Here is a 21747-nt window from a genome sequence, read left to right on the forward strand (position 1 = left end):
TGGCACTTACAGTAACATCCATCTTGGACTCCCTTCTCTTTCAGTATTTCTGACCATAAGATCTCACCCAGTGCAGTGGTGAGGGAAATGTACCCTGTGTGAGCTCAGAAGGGCTTTTTTAATGCTTGTGTTCCTGAAAAAGACACAGCGCCTCCAAGAGGCAGATAGGGTGGGTGGGTGGGTTCTGATGTCCTGGGCCCAAGCCAACAGGGTACTCAGATTTTGAGCTTCCAAGTTCTTTCTTTAAAAAGCCTATCTGTGTCCTCACTGGAAACAAAGTTATGAAGGAAAACCCCTCTCCATTAATACACCTTTTCTTACACTTCCTCACAGTGTAGCCCTTTGAATTGCTGCACATTGGACTTCTGTTTTCTACCAGCAAGAAGTAGAGTACACATCTTTCCAGGGGTGGGTTTGCCTGCAATCAGGTACTCCCTAGAAGTGATCTTCCGCAATAGGTGTGGGTGGGTGTAAGAGGATCCCTGCCCCCCAATAACAAATGCAAACTGTAACAACTTTGCAATGAGGCTTAGACAAGCCTCCTGCTGTACAGGAGCTAAGGACTGGGCACTCAATGAGAACTCACAGTATACATACTGCTTGTTAGAAGTAGGTCTCTTTGTGGATAATGGGACTTCCTCCCAGGTCTGGGGATATAGGCTTTTCCTTCTCTGGAAATACAATTCTGGGAAAAAGCTTCACCTGTTCTCAATCTGTCTGCCAAATATTATACTTCTATTTTATTTTTTATTTATGCATTTTCCAAATTCTATTTACACATCATACATTTTCCTCATACATTATTTCTATGCAAACTTCCCAACCCATCAGTCCATGACATTCTAAGTAAAGGTAAAAGGTAAAGGACCCCTGGACAGTTAAGTCCAGTCAAGGGCAACTATGGGGTTTCGGCACTCATCTCACTTATGGCCAAGGGAGCCATGGGTCATGTGGCCAGCATGATTAACCCGCTTCTGGCGCAATGGGACATCGTGACGGAAACCAGAGCACACAGAAACAGTGTTTACCTTCCCGCCGCAGCAGTACCTATTTATTTAGTTGCGCTGGCATGCTTTCAAACTGCTAGGTTGGCAGAAGCTGGGACAGAACCACAGGAGTTCATCCATCGTGGGGATTTGAACTGCTGGCCTCCCAGCAAGCCCAAGAGGCTCAGTGGTTTATTCTAAGTATACCTTGTTTTGCTGCATATTTATTAGTTTTTTCCACGGTGGCTCAAAGTATTACCCCAACTTGTAGAATAGTTTTGGTGTAATATCTTCTTAGATATTCTTTGACTCTCCCCTTATTTGTCACTCATCCTAATTCCTTATTTTGGCTGTCATATTTGCAAGTTTTTCAGACTCCATCAGTTTGTACAATTATTGTTCTTTGGCTGGATTACCTCTTTCTTTCCAATTTCTGGCGCAAACTATCCTAGCTCCAGCAGCTGCATAGAGGAAACGATTATATGCCATCTTTGGTATCTAATCTCATACTATAGCTAGTAAAAAGGCTTCAGGTCTTTTGGGGGAATATGAAAATCTTTTTTGGCTAAGTATTATACCATCAGTATTTTTAAATCATGGATTTAGTTCAGGATCTGCTGCTTTGCCTGAAAAATAGGATACAACTTTGAATATCACAGGAAGCAAATGCAAATTCTCTGCAGATCTGTGCCTTCTTCTGAGAGTGTGTTGGAGGACCCCACCCACATACTGGACCCAGAATATTCTGTTACACTCCTGGACAGATATCTTGTAGGTTCACATTCAAGAGACCAAACAAGAGGCTAGAATGCTAAGATTTATTTGCAGTTGCTGAATTCTTCCTGAATTCTGGGCTGCCCATGAAATCTGGATTCAGGGCTTAAGGACTATGGGAGCAGAGTGGAGGTATCAAACAATGAAGATATGCCACTGAGATCATTTGGTGAACCTGCTGAGCATCTGGGTTGATCCCAATCTGCCTCTCAGTTTTCTTCAGCCATAGTAGTTGCATCTACATCTGTGAGGAGAAAGAAAAGGGCAGGGGATTCATTCCTCTGAGAGGCCAACTATGATCGTCTTTATGAAAAAAACAGGAATCACAGAATTTGAGAGCTGAGAGGGACTGGAAGTCATTTAGTCCAGCTCCTTTCAGTCTGCCAAGGGGCCGGGTGAGTCCAGAAGCATTATCTAGTGACAGTGATGGAGAGCCAACTGACGTTCCCAGTCTGAGGTGTTGCCATTGGGCACACCTCCAGGAAGGTCATAAACGTAGAGGCAGGCTTAAGAGTTTCTGGCATGGATCTTGCTGGAAGCGAAATAGGGAGGAGGAGTCTGATTAGATTAGAACATCTTTGATATGTGATGGATGTGTGCAAGAGCCGCTCTGTGAATATGCTTTTAAATAAAGCTCAGTTGAACTGATAACCAGCTTGCTAAACTGTTTGCTGCTAACAATCATTATACAATGTTAGTCCTACTTCAAGTCGGCCCATTGAAATTAAAGAACATGGCTAAGTTAGGTCCATTAATTCCAATGGCTCAGAGTAGAACTTCCTTGAATATAACCTTACATTGCTACAACCTTTCCTTCTAGGGTGTGTCTCTGAGGTCTCTACTCATCCTCATTGCCCTCTTCCAAACCTCTTCTGAATCCTCTGTTGATTGCCTTCTCATCTTCAGCAATGGGAATCTCCCCATCCAAATTAGTAGAGCAGGACATAGTCCCAGCTAAAAGAACAGTAACCTGTAAGCTAGAGGAGATGGACTTGCAGCAGAAAATGATCTTGGGCAATGGTACCTGCTCACCTCTAAATCTTGGTTTATTACCCCTCTTAAGGCTCCCAAACTATTTGAATTCCTTAACTTCCTCAGCTCATAGATATGCCTTTGTAAAGGCAAGATTCAACACCTTCCCATCGAACGTGCTGAGAAATAGATTCTCCAATGGACAGATATCGCTCTTATGTGATTGTAATTGTGGGGCACCGGAATCGTTGCATCACATAATTTTTGACTGTGCTTTTCACTTACCGGCCAGGAGCAAGTTTCTTGCTCAATATCTTAAGGGAATTGCCGATGATACGATTGAAGCCAAACTGAGATGTCTACTAATTGATGATGACCCCCTAAAATCACTCATGGTTGCCAGATTCCTGATCAGCGTTCCTATCCCTAAAGAAGAGAAACGGTCTCCTGTGTGATTCGGATAACCCCTTTAAACCATGACCTATGTTTTAGGTGATATCACCATTGTTTTAAACCACGATCTATGTTTTAGGCGATATCACCATTGATATCCTTGATTAATTTATGAGCAGAGGGCAATGTATAGGTTACAAATTTATTGTAATGTATGATGGTGGTTTTTGCTTTTGTTTTGCTTCGGTTACTGTTTGTCTTTTGTAAGTTTTGGCGATTTTAAATTCGGAGGTTTAAGTAAAATATGTTGGTATGGGAAACTGTCGTGTAACGGGCCAATGGCCGTAATAAAGATCAATCCAATCCAATCCTTCTCATCTTCCAAGCTGTCTAACAATATCTGAGCAAAAGACATTCAGCAGGTCATTAATTTCCCATCATGGATACTTATTTGCTAAGGAAACTACACTTGCTGAATTCTTGTCTCCTGCACTTCGGATGAAAAGAACAGTAGAAACAGACAGTCATATCGACCAGGAAGTTGCCAATGGGATGCCTGGGCCCCAGTGTCCTCTCCCAGTGCCAAAATGATGCTCGTGAGAACAATTCTGCTGAAGCCCATAGAATGGGTTGGAGTGTGCCGTTGGCCTTGCTGAGTGCGTCATGCCCACAACACTTTCCCCTACTCTCTCATGTGCCCTCAGAACAAGGATGTTTGGTGACCCCTGATCAAGATCATAAGGATGGTGACGATCTCATTTCTCATTGTGGAAGGACTTTTTTATTCACAGAAAAATAAAGGAAATCTGCCAAGGCAAGGGGGTTACCCCCCAAATTGCTATCCTTCTACCCCATCTTCCAAAACTGTCCAGTTCACACCAACCTCTTTTGTATGTTCCCTCCATGTAATCTATGTAGCCTGATGGCCCCTCACAACGACATATTCTTCCACGCTAGAAGTAGAAAGAGATGCATCATCATCATCAACCTTTTATTCGACCCTCAGTCAGAAAAAAGTACATTTGTTAATACACAGTTAAACATCCAGGAGGATTTTAGAGCCTGGCCAACACTAAAATGGGCTAAACAGAGAGCCCCATAAAGAGATGCATCTTAACTGCTGAGAATGTGTCTAAGGTACATTTTTAAAAAACAATTGAACAGCTATTCCACTCTGTCTACCCCCCCCCCAATGCCTCTGAATCCTGGGAATGGTGTTTGGACACCAAGGTAATCTCTTTGGTTAAGGGCTCTCAACTCTTCAACCAATGCAAAATTCTGCAGAGAAATTCATGACATTTATACAACAAAAGTTGGCTGTCTTTCATCTTAGTCTTGCATTAAAGGACAATACTCAGTTGGTTCTATGATTCTAAGCCCACCATTTTCAGTGAGTGGCCTCGGAGGTGGACGTAGGCTTGCAGTGAAGATGTGGTAGACCATTGATGAGCATGAAATTGACACGCATTAAATTAATTGGTTTGCATATGGATTAGCCACAATCTTACATGGGTGCTGAGTGGTTGATTGTGCATGTTTCAGACTATAGCCCCAGCCAGCTTGGTCAACAGCCAAGGGTATCTCTGTGTCAGGGACATGCAGGCAGCGAGGGAGGAAAGAATGGGAGGATACAGAAAACGATCTCCACTGATTAGTACTGGCTTGTCCTCAGAAGACAGAGAAGATGATAGTGAGTCTGGGGAGGAAGGGGTGCTTCCGAGAGAGGGGGATCCACGTCACAGGGAAAAATGGAAGGGGCTGAGCCGTTGGCTGTGCTGGTCTTGAGGGAGAGGGAAGAGAGAAACCAGTCAGAGCAACGCGTCATGAGAGATGGATCGCTTTGTTTATTCTGAATGTAATCTTGTCAGAAGGAAATAAAGAAAGGAATTTATGGCTGGCTGCCAGGATTGTTTTCTCTGCTGAGTGCAGCAACGCGTGCAGCTGGTTAGCTGACACTCTGTTTGAAACGTCTGGAGCACACCAGGTTAGGGAGCATGGATTGCACTAATACTAGTAATAATGGTTATAATAACAGGATTTTTTTAATGGAGAAAAGCTTCCTGCTTTGAGGTCACAGAGTTCACCTAGAGCTCCACAAATCCCCACCATTTGCCTTTCCCTGCTCCAAAATTTCCAGAAGACCAACTGGAGACGTCACTAAGCCTCCACCCTTCTGAGGCGCTCTGGCCTTCCTTTACTTTGGGATTTTATAATTTGCTATGCACCAACCTCTCCAGATACAAGGATGTCCTCACCAAGCATCTGACATGATGGCTTTGTTTTTCATACTTACAGTGCTGTTGTGACAAGTACTTGGACCCAGACAATCATTGGCATTTGTGCAACTCATGAGTGCCAGAACAGACAGCAGGATCAGAAGATGCTTCATGATGGATGGAGCTGGTTTTGGTGCTGACTTTGGATCAACTGAAAGGAGAAATGGGGACTTTGTGATTATATTTTTACTGAGCTTTGGAAGGCCTACAATAAACACAGAACAGTAGAGACCATGCGAGTAATGTCAACAAAAGCATTTAGAGTCATTCCACAAAGGTTGGTATCACAGGACATCTGAGGAAGTGAATCAGAATCAAAGTATTCTAGAGTTGGAAGGGACCCCAGGGATCATCTCCAAACCTCTGCACTGCAGGAATCTCAAGATAATCACACTTGACAGATGAAAGAGAATAAAACTTATAGCACATGTATGGGATGAAGAAATGTCCTTGAGCCACATGTAGGCTACTAAGAGATGCCCTCCACTGTGCAGCCCAACTGATTGGAGGTAGTCAACATTCTTCCTTGTTCATGTAAGAAGTAGAAGGGCACCAAGCTGTATCAGATTTGCCTTCCTTTGTTATTCCTCGATCCACTTGATTTCAGTAAGCTAATCTTCCTGAGGATGCCAAGTCACATGTTTTGTCCAACCAGCCATCATTTTATAGAAAATCCAGGTGACGTGGACTTCCAGTGAGGCAAGATGGCAAGCGCCATGGCTGTGCAGAACTCCTGAGAACCTGCTTGGATGGTCCCCGTGCCGTTAACACCGCCGCCAAGATTGGTGGGGGAACCACAGGTGCCCAACATGACAACCAGGGTGGCCACACAGAGCACACACACCCCAGCGGCCTTGACCCCAGCAGGACTGGGAGCATCCCACTGATGGCCTAGCGGAGCTCCGAGACCCAAAGGCCTCCAGATCTGAACAGAAAACAAAAAGCAAAAAGGAGGTCCCCCCAGCTGAGCACCAGTTTACTACCACTGCTGCAGCAGCCACTGCCACTGCTACCACCAAGGGAAAGAGGTAGGAGGGTACCAGGAGGGCCAGGGAGCCTGCAAGGAATATACCCCAGGTCCAACTCCAAGTCTACCTCCCGGGTGGCTAGCACAAAAAGAGCAGACTGGGACCCAGAGGGTAACTGTGAGCCAGAGGCCACCCTAGGAAAAAAGAAATGCTGGGATTTATTTATTTTTGCTATTTATTTATATTTACTCTTTTTATTATTTTTATTATACACACACACACACACACACACCCAGGCACCAACATCCAGGCCCTGTGGGCTCTGCAGTGAAATTAAAACTGCCTGTGAGTCAAAATTGCCACCAATACATTTCTTATTATACACACAAACCCCTTTCCCCCTCCTTCTTTATTCAGAACCCACCATCCCACTGTTTTGCATTGTGGGTCCATGGGCTAGTCGTATGTTTTCCAAGGCCTGAGTAGGATTTTTTTTTTGGGGGGGGAGGATAATCGAATTGGCTCTGGGTCTTCCCTTTTTTGCTTATTCTGCATTGTTGGGTGATATTTGTTGGAGTGGTAAACCTTCAGTTTTCAGCTGACATCTAGTCAGGGCAGGTGAGAAGATTTCAGGAAGAATGAAACACTTACCTGAGGCAGTGTTGGGATGTGGGCATCCTTTAGTCGTTGTTGTCAGGCATAACCTGTGGGTGCTGGGGGAGTGTTTCCCTTTGACTTGATGAATACTTTGGGGTGAAGGTTCACACAGTAGGGAGGGAGGGATCTTAGAAACCTTGATGCATGGACCCAGTGTGTAGCTGTTGACATGTCCAGGTGATGGAGGTAGAAATTACAGCTGCCCAGATTTATTAGATTTGTTTACATTAGTTGAATCTGACTAGCTAGTTTGTTTGCAGATCCTCAAGTTACCTTTATTAAATATTACCAATTTATGCACCTGTGGTTGTCTTGACCCTTCTCCCTGGTGTGCTGGCAAGTTTCCTTGATGCTGTCTCTAAGCTGTCTCTAAGCAGGGGTTTTTTGGGGGGGATGTTTTGGGAGAAGGGGGTCAGTTATGCTGTCCAGTGTCCCATCCAAGAAGGACAGAAGCCTTTTAATGTATGCATAAAAGCCTTTTTATGTATGCAACAACAGCAGCAAGAATACTTATCGCAAAGTACTGGAAGACACAAGACTTGCCCACACTGGAAGAGTGGCAGACGCAATTGATGGACTATATGGAATTGGCTGAAATGACTGGCAGAATCCGAGACTTGGGAGAAGAAACAATGGAAGAGGACTGGAAGAAGTTTAAGGACTATTTACAAAAACATTATAAGTTGTATGAATGTTAAGTATGTGCACGATGTAGAAAACACCAGTTCCAGCAAATAGAATTTGTAAAAAAGAAAATTAAGTTATAAGTAAGAAAAGGTTCAAACTTAAGGTATCATTATGTTTAATTGTAAGGTATGAGCAATTGATAAAAATTATCTTAAATTTAGAAGCAAAATATTTGGAAAGTACAAAATAAGGTATGAAACAAGGTAATAATTTGCTGACATTTTTATTATAAATAATGCAGGGTAAGGAGATGTGAGGAAGTCCAGTTAGTTATATAAGAAAAGCTATTTTGAACGGTTGGTTATATTATTCTCTTTTTTCTTTTTTATCTTTTCTTTTTTCTTCCTTTTTATATGGTTTTTTGGTGTATTGTTCTGGCTTTTTGGTGTAGGGTTTTTATAATATGTATTTGAAAATTTAATTAAAAAATGTATTAAAAAAAAAAGTTATGCTGTCCAGTGATGTGTTAGCTAGCTGCTCTGCCTCCCCTCCTCCTCCTCTTAACACCACATAACTCTGCTGTCCGCCTGTCTCTGAGCTGTTATCTTCCTCAATGCCCTGCTGTAATTCAAGACTGCCTTCCTCCTCTCTAGAAGCTACAGGCGAAGAGTGGGGAGAACTCCACCATTCCTTCTCCTCTTCAGTCCAGTCCCTGACATCATCATCATCATTACAGTAAACATATTTCTTGGTTGTTAGCGTAGCCTGAATGGATAGCCCCTGAAACACATCCTGCAGTCCTGAGCATAGCTACACACAGCAGAATCTGCACCCTCATTGAGTTCAATGGGTAAGTGGATAAGATTGCAAATTATGTTTGACCTCTGGCATGGATACACTGCCAGACCTATGACTTAAGAGGCATAGTCATTTCCTGGACATGCTGAAACAATGGAGGGAATAAGATCTTTTTATATATAGTAAAAATTTAAGACCGTCATTGCCGTTGGAAGATTTGTAGTGCTGCATCACAATCCTGGATTTGAAACAATGGAGGGACTTATGTATTATATATCTTAATTTAAGAGGACATCTCCTTATTTACTATTCTGTCTTTGGCTTGCAATGATGCTTTGATATAACAGTGCAACATGATAATTAGGTGTCTGTTCGATCAATCAATACTACCTTTATTTCAGGGCTCAGACAAGGGCTTCCATTCTAAGGAACTTCTTGCAAACAGTAGTAGAACAATGGGAACTTTTGAACCATCTATCCTTGCAAAAATGGTATAAGAACATTAGGAACATTGCAGCCTTAGAAAAGATTGCCCACAGACTGTTACTTCCTGCAGAGTAAAGGACAGCCACAGTCCTTTAACACTATATACTGGGACTTTATTTTACATCCTGGGAGAATGGACTAGATGGGCCATTGGTCCAATCCAGCAGGCTCTTCTTGTGTTCTGATGTTGTTATTAGGGCAAGGGCCCCACTGATACCCTGTACCCAAATGCCCCCAGAAAGATGGAGTCAGCCCTGGGGCTTCCCATGCTGGACATTTGATTGGTGACCATGAGGATGCTGGACTGGCTGAGCCTTTGGCCTGATCCTGCAGGGCTCTTCTTGCATCTCCCCAGGGAGAGCATTCCACAACAGGGGAGCCACTACAGAAAATGTATCTTGAGCATATGATAAAATGTTTAGGGAGCTCCAACAATGAAGGAAAACAAATACAATTATTCAGTCAGTATTGGGAGGGTAGATTGTTATAAAACTAACCTTGTCGCCTGATGTAACACAACTCTAATCTGTTTTATACAATGCCAATGTGACAGATTTATTTATTTAAGAGTAGACACCAAATTGCAGTGGCTGAGATGCCTTCAGAATCCCAAGCCTAACTCTGGGTTTTAAACCTATCTTTATTGCTTTTCTTCCAAAGGCCCATCCGCTTGGACTACTGCAACGTGCTCTACGTGGGGCTACCTTTGAAGGTGACCCAGAAACTGCAATTAATCCAGAATGCGGCAGCTAGACTGGTGACTGGGAGTGGCCGTCAGGACCACATAACACCTGTCCTGAGAGATCTGCATTGGCTCCCAGTACGTTTCTGAGCAGAATTCAAAGTGTTGGCGCTCACCTTTAAAGCCCTAAACAGCCTCGGTCCTGTATACCTGAAAGAGCGTCTCCACCCCCATCGTTCAGCCTGGACACTGAGATCCAGCGCCGAGGGCCTTCTGGCGATTCCCTCATTGCGAGAAGTGTGGTTACAGGGAACCAAACAGAGGGCCTTCTCGGTAGTGGCATCTGCCCTGTGGAACACCCTCCCTTCAGATGTGAAGGAAATAATCAGCTATCCTATCTTTAAAAGACATCTGAAGGCAGCCCTGTTTACGGATGTTTTTAATATTTAACGCTGTACTGTTTTTAACACTTGATTAGGAGCCGCCCAGAGTGGCTGGGGAAACTCAGCCAGATGGGCAGGGTATAAATAATAATATTTATTATTATTATTATTATTATTATTATTATTATTATTACCCACAGTGGCGAAGCTGCATGCTCCACTACCAGGGCCGGAGATCGGGCGGGGGCATGGCTGGTGCCACCTATGGGGCGTGACTTGTGCCCCAGGGGTGTGGTGCGCATCCTGGGGGCATGACGCACCTCCTGTGGGGGTGCAGCGCCTGGCGTGGGGGGGCGTGGCACGTGTCAGGGGGGCCGCCGTGATGGCACCCTCCCAGAATAGTGGTGCTGGTGGTGGTCCACTCCCGTTCCTCCGCCAGTGCTCATCCACACTTCTGCTTGTCTCATACCAAGAAAGTATGGGGCTGAGGGGCTTCCTGCTTGTCCTGCGCTTTCTTGCCACTATTCCAAGCTGCTTTGCCTTTGTCCCACCGCTTTCCCCAAGAAAATCTGCTCTTGATCACTAAATCAGAGCATTTATCAATCCAGAGAAAACCTGGTTAACTTTGGTTCTGGTTCCGGGGGATCAGGAGCGCTGGTCTGGGCCTTGTGGGGTCTCTAAGGTCATGTCTGATACCTCACGAGCCCTTTGAGACAACTTCCGGTTTATACCGGATGTTGCGCTTGGAGGCCTGGCATGGCCTCAAAGTTACCTGGGAGGTCGTGTCGGAGCCCCATGGTGTGGGTGCTGAGTGCCCACACAATTTTTTTTTTATTGGTGACCTACTTGCCAGGGCCCCCTAGAGTTGGCTGGGTACAAGTGGTGAGGCAAGTGGAAGTGTGAAGCAACAGCATTTATACTACAGAAGAAACACACAACCTTAGCAACTATGATGCAGCACGAATCTGGATTTTAGAGGGGAACTGGTGAGTCTTTTATTCCTCTTGTCCAAGTCCCTGCTCACCCCCAGAATGCAAACTTCAAATAATATTGTTTCACTTTCTGGTTTAATTGTGACTTAGCATTATCTTGTTTCCCTTCTCTATCCTCCCCAGGGCTTTAAGGTTATTAGGGATGAAACACTTGAGGAAGAAGAGAAAATATGAAAATATGAGTTATATGCAATAATATTAAAGATAGATTTTCCACACATAGGATTGTACATAAATGAGCAGGTACATAGGTGAACATTAAACAGCTCCCATTGAGGCCCTCATTCTACCACCACTGTGATATGTGGGTCCAGGTTGTGCAGCACTGGCCATCCCATCCATTTCCAAAGCAGGTGCAAAAGCCATTCCTGGAAGAGCCAATTGATAAAAGCAAGGGCTGGGGCAGGTTGCTTTGTGTGTGTGATGGGTGATGTATGAAATGGTGGGGATCCAGTGGAAGGAGAAAGTTGGAACTGTATGGGATTCTGTAATCCTTCTTGAGGTGCCAAGGAGAAACATCTGCACTGAGGGTTACCCTAGTTGTCATCATCAACGTCAATATCAATATCATCTGAAGCCCTTTAGGAATTGCATCGGGAATTTCTACCAGTCACCAGTCTACCAGTCTACCAATTTCTACCAGTCACCAGTCTAGCTGCTGCATCCTGGATTAATTGCAGTTTCTGGGTCAGCTTCAAAGGTAGCCCCACGTAGAGCGCGTTGCAGTAGTCCAAGCGGATGAGCCTTTGGAAGAAAAGCAATAAAGATAGGTTTAAAACCCAGAGTTAGGCTTGGGATTCTGAAGGCATCTCAGCCACTGCAATTTGGTGTCTACTCTTAAATAAATAAATCTGTCACATTGGCATTGTATAAAACAGATTAGAGTTGTGTTACATCAGGCGACAAGGTTAGTTTTATAACAATCTACCCTCCCAATACTGACTGAATAATTGTATTTGTTTTCCTTCATTGTTGGAGCTCCCTAAACATTTTATCATATGCTCAAGATACATTTTCTGTAGTGGCTCCCCTGTTGTGGAATGCTCTCCCTGGGGAGATGTAAGAAGAGCCCTGCAGGATCAGGCCAAAGGCTCAGCCAGTCCAGCATCCTCATGGTCACCAATCAAATGTCCAGCATGGGAAGCCCCAGGGCTGACTCCATCTTTCTGGGGGCATTTGGGTACAGGGTATCAGTGGGGCCCTTGCCCTAATAACAACATCAGAACACAAGAAGAGCCTGCTGGATTGGACCAATGGCCCATCTAGTCCATTCTCCCAGGATGTAAAATAAAGTCCCAGTATATAGTGTTAAAGGACTGTGGCTGTCCTTTACTCTGCAGGAAGTAACAGTCTGTGGGCAATCTTTTCTAAGGCTGCAATGTTCCTAATGTTCTTATACCATTTTTGCAAGGATAGATGGTTCAAAAGTTCCCATTGTTCTACTACTGTTTGCAAGAAGTTCCTTAGAATGGAAGCCCTTGTCTGAGCCCTGGAATAAAGGTAGTATTGATTGATCAAACAGATACCTAATTATCATGTTGCACTGCATCAAAGCATCATTGCAAGCCAAAGACAGAATAGTAAATAAGGAGATGTCCTCTTAAATTAAGATATATAATACATAAGTCCCTCCATTGTTTCAAATCCAGGATTGTGATGCAGCACTACAAATCTTCCAACGGCAATGACGGTCTTAAATTTTTACTATATATAAAAAGATCTTATTCCCTTCATTGTTTCAGCATGTCCAGGAAATGACTATGCCTCTTAAGTCATATGTCTGACAGTGTATCCATGCCAGAGGTCAAACATAATTTGCAATCTTATCCACTTACCCATTGAACTCAATGAGGGTGCAGATTCTGCTGTGTGTAGCTATGCTCAGGACTGCAGGATGTGTTTCAGGGGCTATCCATTCAGGCTACGCTTACAACCAAGAAATATGTTTACTGTAATGCTGCTGATGATGTCAGGGACTGGACTGAAGAGGAGAAGGAATGGTGGAGGTCTCCCCACTCTTCGCCTGTAGCTTCTAGAGAGGAGGAAGGCAGTCTTGAATTACAGCAGGGCATTGAGGAAAATAACAGCTCAGAGACAGGCGGACAGCAGAGTTATGTGGTGTTAAGAGGAGGAGGAGGGGAGGCAGAGCAGCTAGACAACACATCACTGGACAGCATAACTGACCCCCCTTCTCCCAAAACACGGGGTTTGTTAAGGGTGCAAGAACAAAGGGCACAGAGATAGTTGTCCGCAGACAGATGCCGTAGAAGCAGTTGTTGTTGCTAGAGGGGAAGAGGGAGGAGATCAGTGTGAGCAACGCCACCATTGAGGAATGACCGCATTTCCTTGTTTTTCACCATGATGACTGAATAAAATCAGAAGTAAGAACTTTCTTGTTCCTCCCTGCTTCTTGGTGCCATTAGGGGAGGGAGAGAATTCCACAAGCCTGACTAATAAAAATAAAAATAAAAATAAAAATAAAAATAAAAATAAAAATAAAAATAAAAATAAAAATAAAAATAAAAATAAAAATAAAAATAAAAATAAAAATAAAAATAAATTTATATGCCACCCATCTAACTGGGTTGCCCTAGCAACTCACAGCAGCTTTCAACAAATTAAAACTAATTTTAAGGGCCAAGACCATAATGAAGACTTTTCTGTCTTTATCAGGAGACAGACCACGTCTGTGTGCTCCAGAGAATCTGTGTCCCCCCCCCCCCAATGATTGCATTTTCTGTCTGCATGTCTGGTCTATTATCTGCAATACACCAGCCCTTGGGGCAAATGAAACATCTAAAACAGACAAGGATCTGCTTCTCAGTCATGGAATCCCATCCGTCTAACACTGGCACATTTAAAAGGGCCCCAGAATGAAAAGCAGGCTCTGGGACTTTTCAGTTGGCATCACAGATGCACTGCTTGGTGTCTCAGAGGTGGACACATCAAGCATATAGGGACAGAAGTGGGTTGATGCCACAATAAGTGTTACAGAAGCAAGCCCTGCTGATTCCCATGGGGCTCAATCCCTGATCCTGGCAAGCGGATATGGGATTGGAGCCTCCTAAAACTGCTCCAAAGAATCTTTCAGTTCTGGGGTGAGGGGACTATTTCCACCACATCTCTCCAAGCCCAGCTGCTTGTTCATCTCTGCATCTTCTTTTCAAGAATATGGCATAAGACGGAAGGATATCAAGTGGGCTAGCATGCAGCAAATAGAGAGTGGGCTAGGAACTGGGGGAGAAAGTCATATCCGGAGTCTGGAGATGAGGGTAGGGTCACGTCCTCAAGCCAAGATACTGGAGGAATAGGGATACTGAGTAATCTCAGCCCAAGTCCTACTCAGGGCAACATTGTGATGTGGATGTTAAGGTAAAAGACCCCTGACAGTTAAGTCCAGTTGCGAATGACTCTGGGGTTGCGGCACTCATCTCGCTTTATTGGCTGAGTTTACTGGCCGTTTGTCCACAGACAGTTTTCGGGTCATGTGGTCAGCGGGACTAAGCTGCTTCTGGTGATACCAGAGCAGCGCACGGAAATGCCATTTACCTTCCCACTGGAGCAGTACCTATTTATCTACTTGCACTTTGAAGTGCTTTCAAAATGCTAGGTTGGCAGGAGCTGGGACCGAGCAACGGGAGCTCACCTCATTGCAGGGATTCGAACCGCTGACCTTCTGATCCGAAAGTCCTAGGCTCAGTGGTACAGATATAATAAACCAGGCTTGGTCCATTGCATGTGTCAGTGTGCTGATCAGCCCACACCAGTAGCTTCCCTAGCAAGGAAGTATCCATGATGGGACGTTAATGACCTGCTAGATGTCTTTTGCTCAGATATTAGAGAGCATGAATGTTGTTCTAGGAAGATGAGAAGGCAATCAGTAGAGGACCTGGAAGGGTTGTGGAGGAGGGCAATGAGGATGAGCAGAGACCTCAGAAACACGCCCTAGGAGGAAAGGCTCTCACTTGTGTGGTGCCTCAGGGTTCTGTCCTCTCCCACATGCTTTTCAACATCTACATGCAGCCGCTGGGAGAGATCATCAAGGGGTTTGGGGTGGGTTCTCATCAATATGTGGATGATACCCAGCTCTACCTCTCTTTCAAATCAGAACCAGTGAAGGTGATGAAGGTCCTGTGTGAGTGTGTGGAGGCGGTTGGAGGATGGATGGCAGCTAACAGATTGAGGTTGAATCCTGACAAGAAAGAAGTACTGTTTTGGGGGAACAGGAGGCAGGCAGGTGTGGAGGATTCCTTGGTCCTGAGTGAGGTAACAGGGGTAAAAGTGAGGGTTCAGGGGTCTGAACACTCACCCCCCACCACCACTTTCTGAACACGGCCCAGGAGGAAGGAGCAAAACCACTGTATAACAGTGCCCCCAGCTCCCAGCCCCTCTAGATGGTTCAGAAGGATGTTATGGTCAATTGTATCAAAGGCCGCTGAGAGATCCAGCAGAACTAGGAAACAGCTCTCATCTTTGTCCCTAGCTCGCCGGAGGTCATCAACCAGCGCAACCAAGGCAGTTTCAGTCCCATGATGAGGCCTGAATCCCGATTGGAAGGGATCCAAATGGTCCGCATCCTCCAGGCGTGCCTGGAGTTGTTCAGCAACCACTCGCTCAATCACCTTGCCCAAGAATGGAAGATTTGAGACTGGGCCAGGTCTAAAGATGGTTTTTTAAGAAGCGGTTTAATGATAGCCACTTTCAGTGGATCTGGGAATGTTCCCTCGCAGAGGGAAGCATTCATCACCCCCCAGAGCCCATCGCTTAGCCCTTCCCGGCTTGCTTTTATTAGCCAGGATGGGCAAGGATCAAGGAGACAGGTGGTTGGTTTCATGCGTCCAAGCAGCCTGTCCACATCCTCGGAGGTAACGGATTGAAATTGATTCCATGCAACTTGACCAGACAGGGCTCTAGCACTCTTCAGCCCTGCTCCCACGGGGGTGTCTAGCTCCTTCCGAATATGAGTGATTTTATCTGCAAAAAACTTTGCAAAATCGTTGCAGGAGATCTTGGGGTCTTTACAAGGCCCCGGTGGTAAAGGTGGTCCCGCTAAATTGTGGACCACTTGAAAGAGTCTCCTGCTACTATTTTCTGCAGATGCAATAGAGGCGGTGAAGAAAGTCTTCGCTGTAGCTATCACCACTTGGTAGGCTCGACGTTGAGCTCTAACCTGCATCCGGTCAGATTCAGAATGAGTTTTCTGCCACCGACGCTCTAGCCGTCTCAGCGATTGTTTCAACACCCTCAGCTCCAAAGAAAACCACGAGGCTGTCCGGGCTCCATGCAATCGGAGAGGGTGCTTTGGAGCCAGAGAGTCGATAGCCCTGGTTAACTCCGCATTCCAGCGGGCCACCAGGGAATCAGCTGAAAATCCCCTAGGATAGGGAGAGAGAGTTGGTTCTGGGTAGAAACTTCCCAGAAGAAACTTCCCAGAAGAAGATCAAACCTATCCATTCTTAAGGAAGTCAGCCCTGAGTGCTCACTGGAAGGACAGATCCTGAAGCTGAGGCTCCAATACTTTGGCCACCTCATGAGAAGAGACGACTCCCTGGAAAAGACCCTGATGTTGGGAAAGATTGAGAGCACAAGGAGAAGAGGACGACAGAGGACGAGATGGTTGGACAGTGTTCTCGAAGCTACTAACATGAGTCTGACCAAACTGCAAGAGGCAGTGGAAGACAGGCGTACCTGGTGTGCTCTGGTCCATGGGGTCACAAAGAGCCGGACACGACTAAACAACAACAGAAACTTCCACTCTGAGGAAAATAAATTTAGAGAAAGGGTTCTCTGAACTTAGTGTGAAGGACAGTATGAATTAACTCAAATTCTTGTGTCTCTTGTCTTTATTTCTGAGGGGGGAGGCAGGAACTCGCCACGCAAGGATTCTCTGAGCTTAGTGTGAAGGACAGTATGAGAGTATTCAGACAGGAGCTAACTGAAGGGTTGAGTTTCAACAAAGAGAAGTAGGAGCTGTAAGGATACAGTTCCTTAGGTCTCATTCCAGTCAGGAGGGGAGTGATCTTCTAGGTAGAGAAGAATCCTAATCCAGTTAAGAGTGGTGTGCTGATCCTCTGGGTCCATTATACTGCTAGGAGCACATCAAGAGTGTGATTGTTAAAAGGCTGGGTGACGGATAGAAAGTACCACCAAAGTATTCTGCTGTAACACATATGCAAACAAGTTGAGGAACTAAAGTAACTGGAAATAAGGATTTGCCATCTAGCATACTCACCTGTAATATCTACCTGATGTTACAACCATCCCAAGGGATGGCTGTAGTAGATCCAACCTTGGTATACCCATTGAGGCAGATCTCAAGGATTTGTCATCTAGCATACTCACCTGTAATATCTACCTGATGTTACAAGAACTCAGTATAGGCCTGAATATAAGCTGTGGGTTTACTACCTTATTAGGTAAAGGTAAAGACTCTGGGGTTGTGCGCCCATCTCACTTAAGAGGCCGGGGGCCAGCGCTGTCCGGAGACACTTCCAGGTCACGTGGCCAGCGTGACAAAGCTGCATCTGGCGAGCCAGCGCAGCACACGGAAACGCCGTTTATCTTCCCGCCAGTAAGCGGTCCCTATTTATCTACTTGCACCCGGGGGTGCTTTCGAACTGCTAGGTTGGCAGGCGCTGGGACCGAGCAACGGGAGCACACCCCGCCGCGGAGATTCGAACCGCCGACCTTTCGATCGGCAAGCCCCAGGCGCTGAGGCTTTTACCCACAGCGCCATTCGCATCCCAACTACCTTATTAGGCGCCTGCAAATTCTGTTAGATTTAGTACAAATATTAAATAACTGTTTCTTGAAAGAACATTATCTCCTAACATATCCTTTCTTTAAAAAAATTGTTCAATAAAAAAAATATTTCATATTTGTTCAACTTCTGCCCAAGTCTCCAAATCACTAAGTTTTCCCTCCCACATAAAATCCACGAGATAACCTGTTGTGGTTATTATACAGTTATGCCTAAGTAGGAGATCTGCCTCAATGGGTATACCAAGGTTGGATCCACTACAGCCATCCCTTGGGATGGTTGTAAGAAGCCAGTTGGTGGGGGGTGACTGAGGGCAGATTGAGGTTGTTGGGGCAGTGCCTCCTTCCACCTATTTGCATCAGATCTACCCCCACTCTCTGCAAAAATACTTAAGACACTTTTCATGGTCTTCTTGACTGACTTTCCCGATGCAATTCCTAAAGGGCTTCAGAGGATGGGAAGTCAATGTAGGAAGGGTCCAAAAGGCCAGCAGAAGTTAGGCATTAACCTCTCTTCTTTCTTTTTTCCAGGAAAAGAAGAAAGGTTCTAGTATCTCCCATCTCTTGCGGGGGTGCAATTAGTGCCAGCACCGTCTGTTAAGAGTTTGGGTGTAATCTTCGATACCTCCCTCTCTATGGAGGCGCAGATTACAGCTATAACAAAGGCGGCATTTTTTCATCTCCGCCAAGCTAAGCAGTTGGCCTCTTATCTCTCTCGCCCTGACCTAGCCACTGTGATCAATGCGACGGTCACCTCCAGACTGGATTATTGTAACTCGCTCTACGTGGGGCTGCCCTTGAGACTGACCCAGAAACTCCAGCGGGTGCAGAATGCCGCGGCGAGACTCCTTATGGGGCTTCGCTGCGAGATCACATTCATCCGGTACTATACCAGCTGCACTGGCTCCCGGTGGAGTACAGGATCAGGTTTAAGGTGCTGGTTTTAACCTTTAAAGCCCTATACGGCCTAGGACCCTCGTACCTACGGGACCGCCTCTCCTGGTATGCCCCACAGAGAAACCTACGGTCTGCAAATAATAACATCCTAAAGATCCCAGGCCTCAGAGAGGTTAGGCTGGCCTCAACTAGAGCCAGGGCCTTCTCGGCTGCGGCTCCAATCTGGTGGAACGCTCTGTCACAAGAGACTAGGGCCCTGTGGGACCTGACATCTTTCCGCAGGGCCTGCAAGACAGATTTGTTCCACCAGGCCTTTGGTCAGGGCGCAGCCTGACTCCCTCCTCTGGCAACCTGCACAGAATTTTGCTTAATCGGTTGCCATCAATTTGATTTTAATTAATTTTTATAATGAAATATTTTTAGAATGTGTGATTATTTGACTGTTTGATTATTTGATTGTTGTTAGCCGCCCTGAGCCCGGCTTCGGCTGGGGAGGGCGGGATATAAATAAAATTTATTATTATTATTATTATTATTAGTAAACCAGATGACGACGATGACCACAATGACGACAATGACTACGATGACCACAATGACCACAACAAGAACAATTACAACAAGAACAACAACAACAACAACATAGATTGCGACAATGACAACGATGATATTGATATTGATGTTGATGTTGATGATGATGACTAGGGTAACCCTCAGTGCAGATGTTTCTCCTTGGCACCTCAAGAAGGATTACAGAATCCCATACAGTTCCAACCTCTCTCCTCCCACTGGATCCTCACCATTTCATACATCACCCATGCATCTGAGGCTCTCCATTCTTATTGAGTACATAAACTCTAATTTTTAGGGGAGGGTGGATATAAGTTGTTTCCTTCACACACACAAACACACACACACACACGAAGCAACCTGCCCCAGCCCTTGCTTTTATCAATTGGCTCTTCCAGGAATGGCTTTTGCACCTACTTTGGAAATGGATGGGCATGGGCAGAGCTGCACAACCTGCAGCCAGATATCACAGTAGTGGTAGAATGAGGGCCTCAACGGGAGCTGTTTAATGTTCACCTATGTACCTGCTCATTTAAGTAGAATCCTATGAGGGAGAAATCTATCTTTAATATTATTGCATATAACTCAGGTGCAATGCAAATAACGAAATGGTCTTTTTAAAAATTTCTGTTTCATGATCAGATGATCAATGATTAAATGACTGATGAATCGCCACAACAATGGGAAAAGCTTTAAGTAGCTTTGATGTTCTCATTTAACGTATTTAATAAAGGGGGGAGAGCACTGATTGTCACATCACTCGTTTTTTAAATTCTTCCTTAAATGTTTAATATCTGATAAGCTTAAAGCTCTGGGGAGAGATGGCAGATAACCTGATTCTCAGGAAGCAGAGAGTCTGGGTTTTAGCTCCTGCTCCTTTTGAATTTCATTGTTGTGCCCAAAGTCTTGGGTCTCCTGGCTCAGGTTATTTGGCTGTAAGGAGTTGCGGCAGTGTACTAATAAGCAGGGTTGGTGGTATACCCTGGTCATTAGATACCAGCTGAATCAACAGGACCTGCACTCTGGAATTCAAGGGAAAGTTCTTGACCCATTTCATGCCTTAAAACACGCAGACTGGGCTACTGTGATGTCCCATAGCTGGAGATGCCAGTGAAGCTGGAAACTTCAGCAGCCCCAAAACATTATTTTTGGAGTAGTTCTCCCTGGTACATAGTCACATTTAGAAGAAAGGATGTGTGTGAAACCAAGTTCTATGAGAGAGAGTTGAAAGCTGGGTACCTTTAACCTGGAAAAGGGAAAGTTGAGGGGGAGTGCTAACTTATTTGCTATGCTGAAGATTGAGCAGACTTCTCCGTTGCTCCAGGGTCTCCTCTGGGATCCACAGGAGAATTCGTAATGACAAGGAAAGGCAACTATGGCAAGGCAATTCAACACCCTGGACAGCTCCCAGCTACTGTTCTTTACTATGGCAGATGCTGTCTCAGCAAAGGCTGTGTTCCCCAAATGCTTATGAAGGCTGGCAAATCTTTTTCCTCAAGCATCTCTGCCCTCCTGGAAGAGACATCTGTAATCCCAACAGCCCATTGGCTGATCCTGAAATCACATACTCCTGGCCAGAAGGGGAGCAGGGGAAGCTACAAGGGAGACACACATGGCCAGAGATCCTGAGAGCTGTTATCCAAAGCATTTGTAGGGCACCACATTGCATCAGCCCAAAGAGCTGAAAGAGTACTGTGTTGTTCTATTGTGGCTTGGCACTCAGCCAAGAGGTGGGAGCAATGGCAAGAGGTTGGTAAGGCTAGGGAAAGCATGGATGCTGGATATCTCCCAGTGGGCCCTGCTAGCTGAGACATGGAAGGTGTTGCTTCAGAAAAGAGCCAGAAGCAGTGCTTTGCATCTGTGGGTAGTCATGGGAACACAATACCTTTTGTTTTCAAATGTTAAAAGTGTGGCACTTACAGTAACATCCATCTTGGACTCCCTTCTCTTTCAGTATTTCTGACCATAAGATCTCACCCAGTGCAGTGGTGAGGGAAATGTACCCTGTGTGAGCTCAGAAGGGCTTTTTTAATGCTTGTGTTCCTGAAAAAGACACAGCGCCTCCAAGAGGCAGATAGGGTGGGTGGGTGGGTTCTGATGTCCTGGGCCCAAGCCAACAGGGTACTCAGATTTTGAGCTTCCAAGTTCTTTCTTTAAAAAGCCTATCTGTGTCCTCACTGGAAACAAAGTTATGAAGCAAAACCCCTCTCCATTAATACACCTTTTCTTACAGTTCCTCACAGTGTAGCCCTTTGAATCGCTGCACGTTGGCCTTCTGTTTTCTACCAGCAAGAAGTACACATCTTTCCTGAGGTGGGTTTGCCTGCAATCATTTTTTTAAAAAGATATTTATTGAAATTTCAAAGATTATACATAAAAAACAATAATAAAAGCAAAACACAAACACAAAAAATAACAAATATAAAAAATAAACAAAGTACAAAACTAAAAATTATTTAAAAACAAGTAAAGTTTCATTCCCTTATTTTCTTATAACTTACTTCCCCGACCTCCTCATACCTCCCCTTTT

At 45.0% G+C, this 21747-nt stretch overlaps 1 long non-coding RNA gene across 2 annotated transcripts; it reads right to left on the bottom strand.

Moving 5' to 3' along the window:
* Positions 1–1790: 1790 nt before the first annotated feature.
* Positions 1791–5678, bottom strand: LOC309377023. Of its 2 annotated transcripts, none has more exons than XR_014171379.1 (3): positions 5419–5678; positions 4009–4078; positions 1791–2004 (listed from the first exon to the last, which is right to left on the bottom strand). It is a non-coding gene; the product is annotated as an uncharacterized lncRNA (long non-coding RNA). The 2 variants fall into 2 exon arrangements; XR_014171380.1 differs by lacking the exon at positions 1791–2004 and adding an exon at positions 3495–3525.
* Between the last annotated feature and the right edge of the window lie 16069 nt (positions 5679–21747).

Source organism: Podarcis melisellensis (genome assembly GCF_964234715.1).
Source record: "Podarcis melisellensis genome assembly, chromosome: 8".
Classification (NCBI taxonomy): domain Eukaryota; kingdom Metazoa; phylum Chordata; class Lepidosauria; order Squamata; family Lacertidae; genus Podarcis; species Podarcis melisellensis.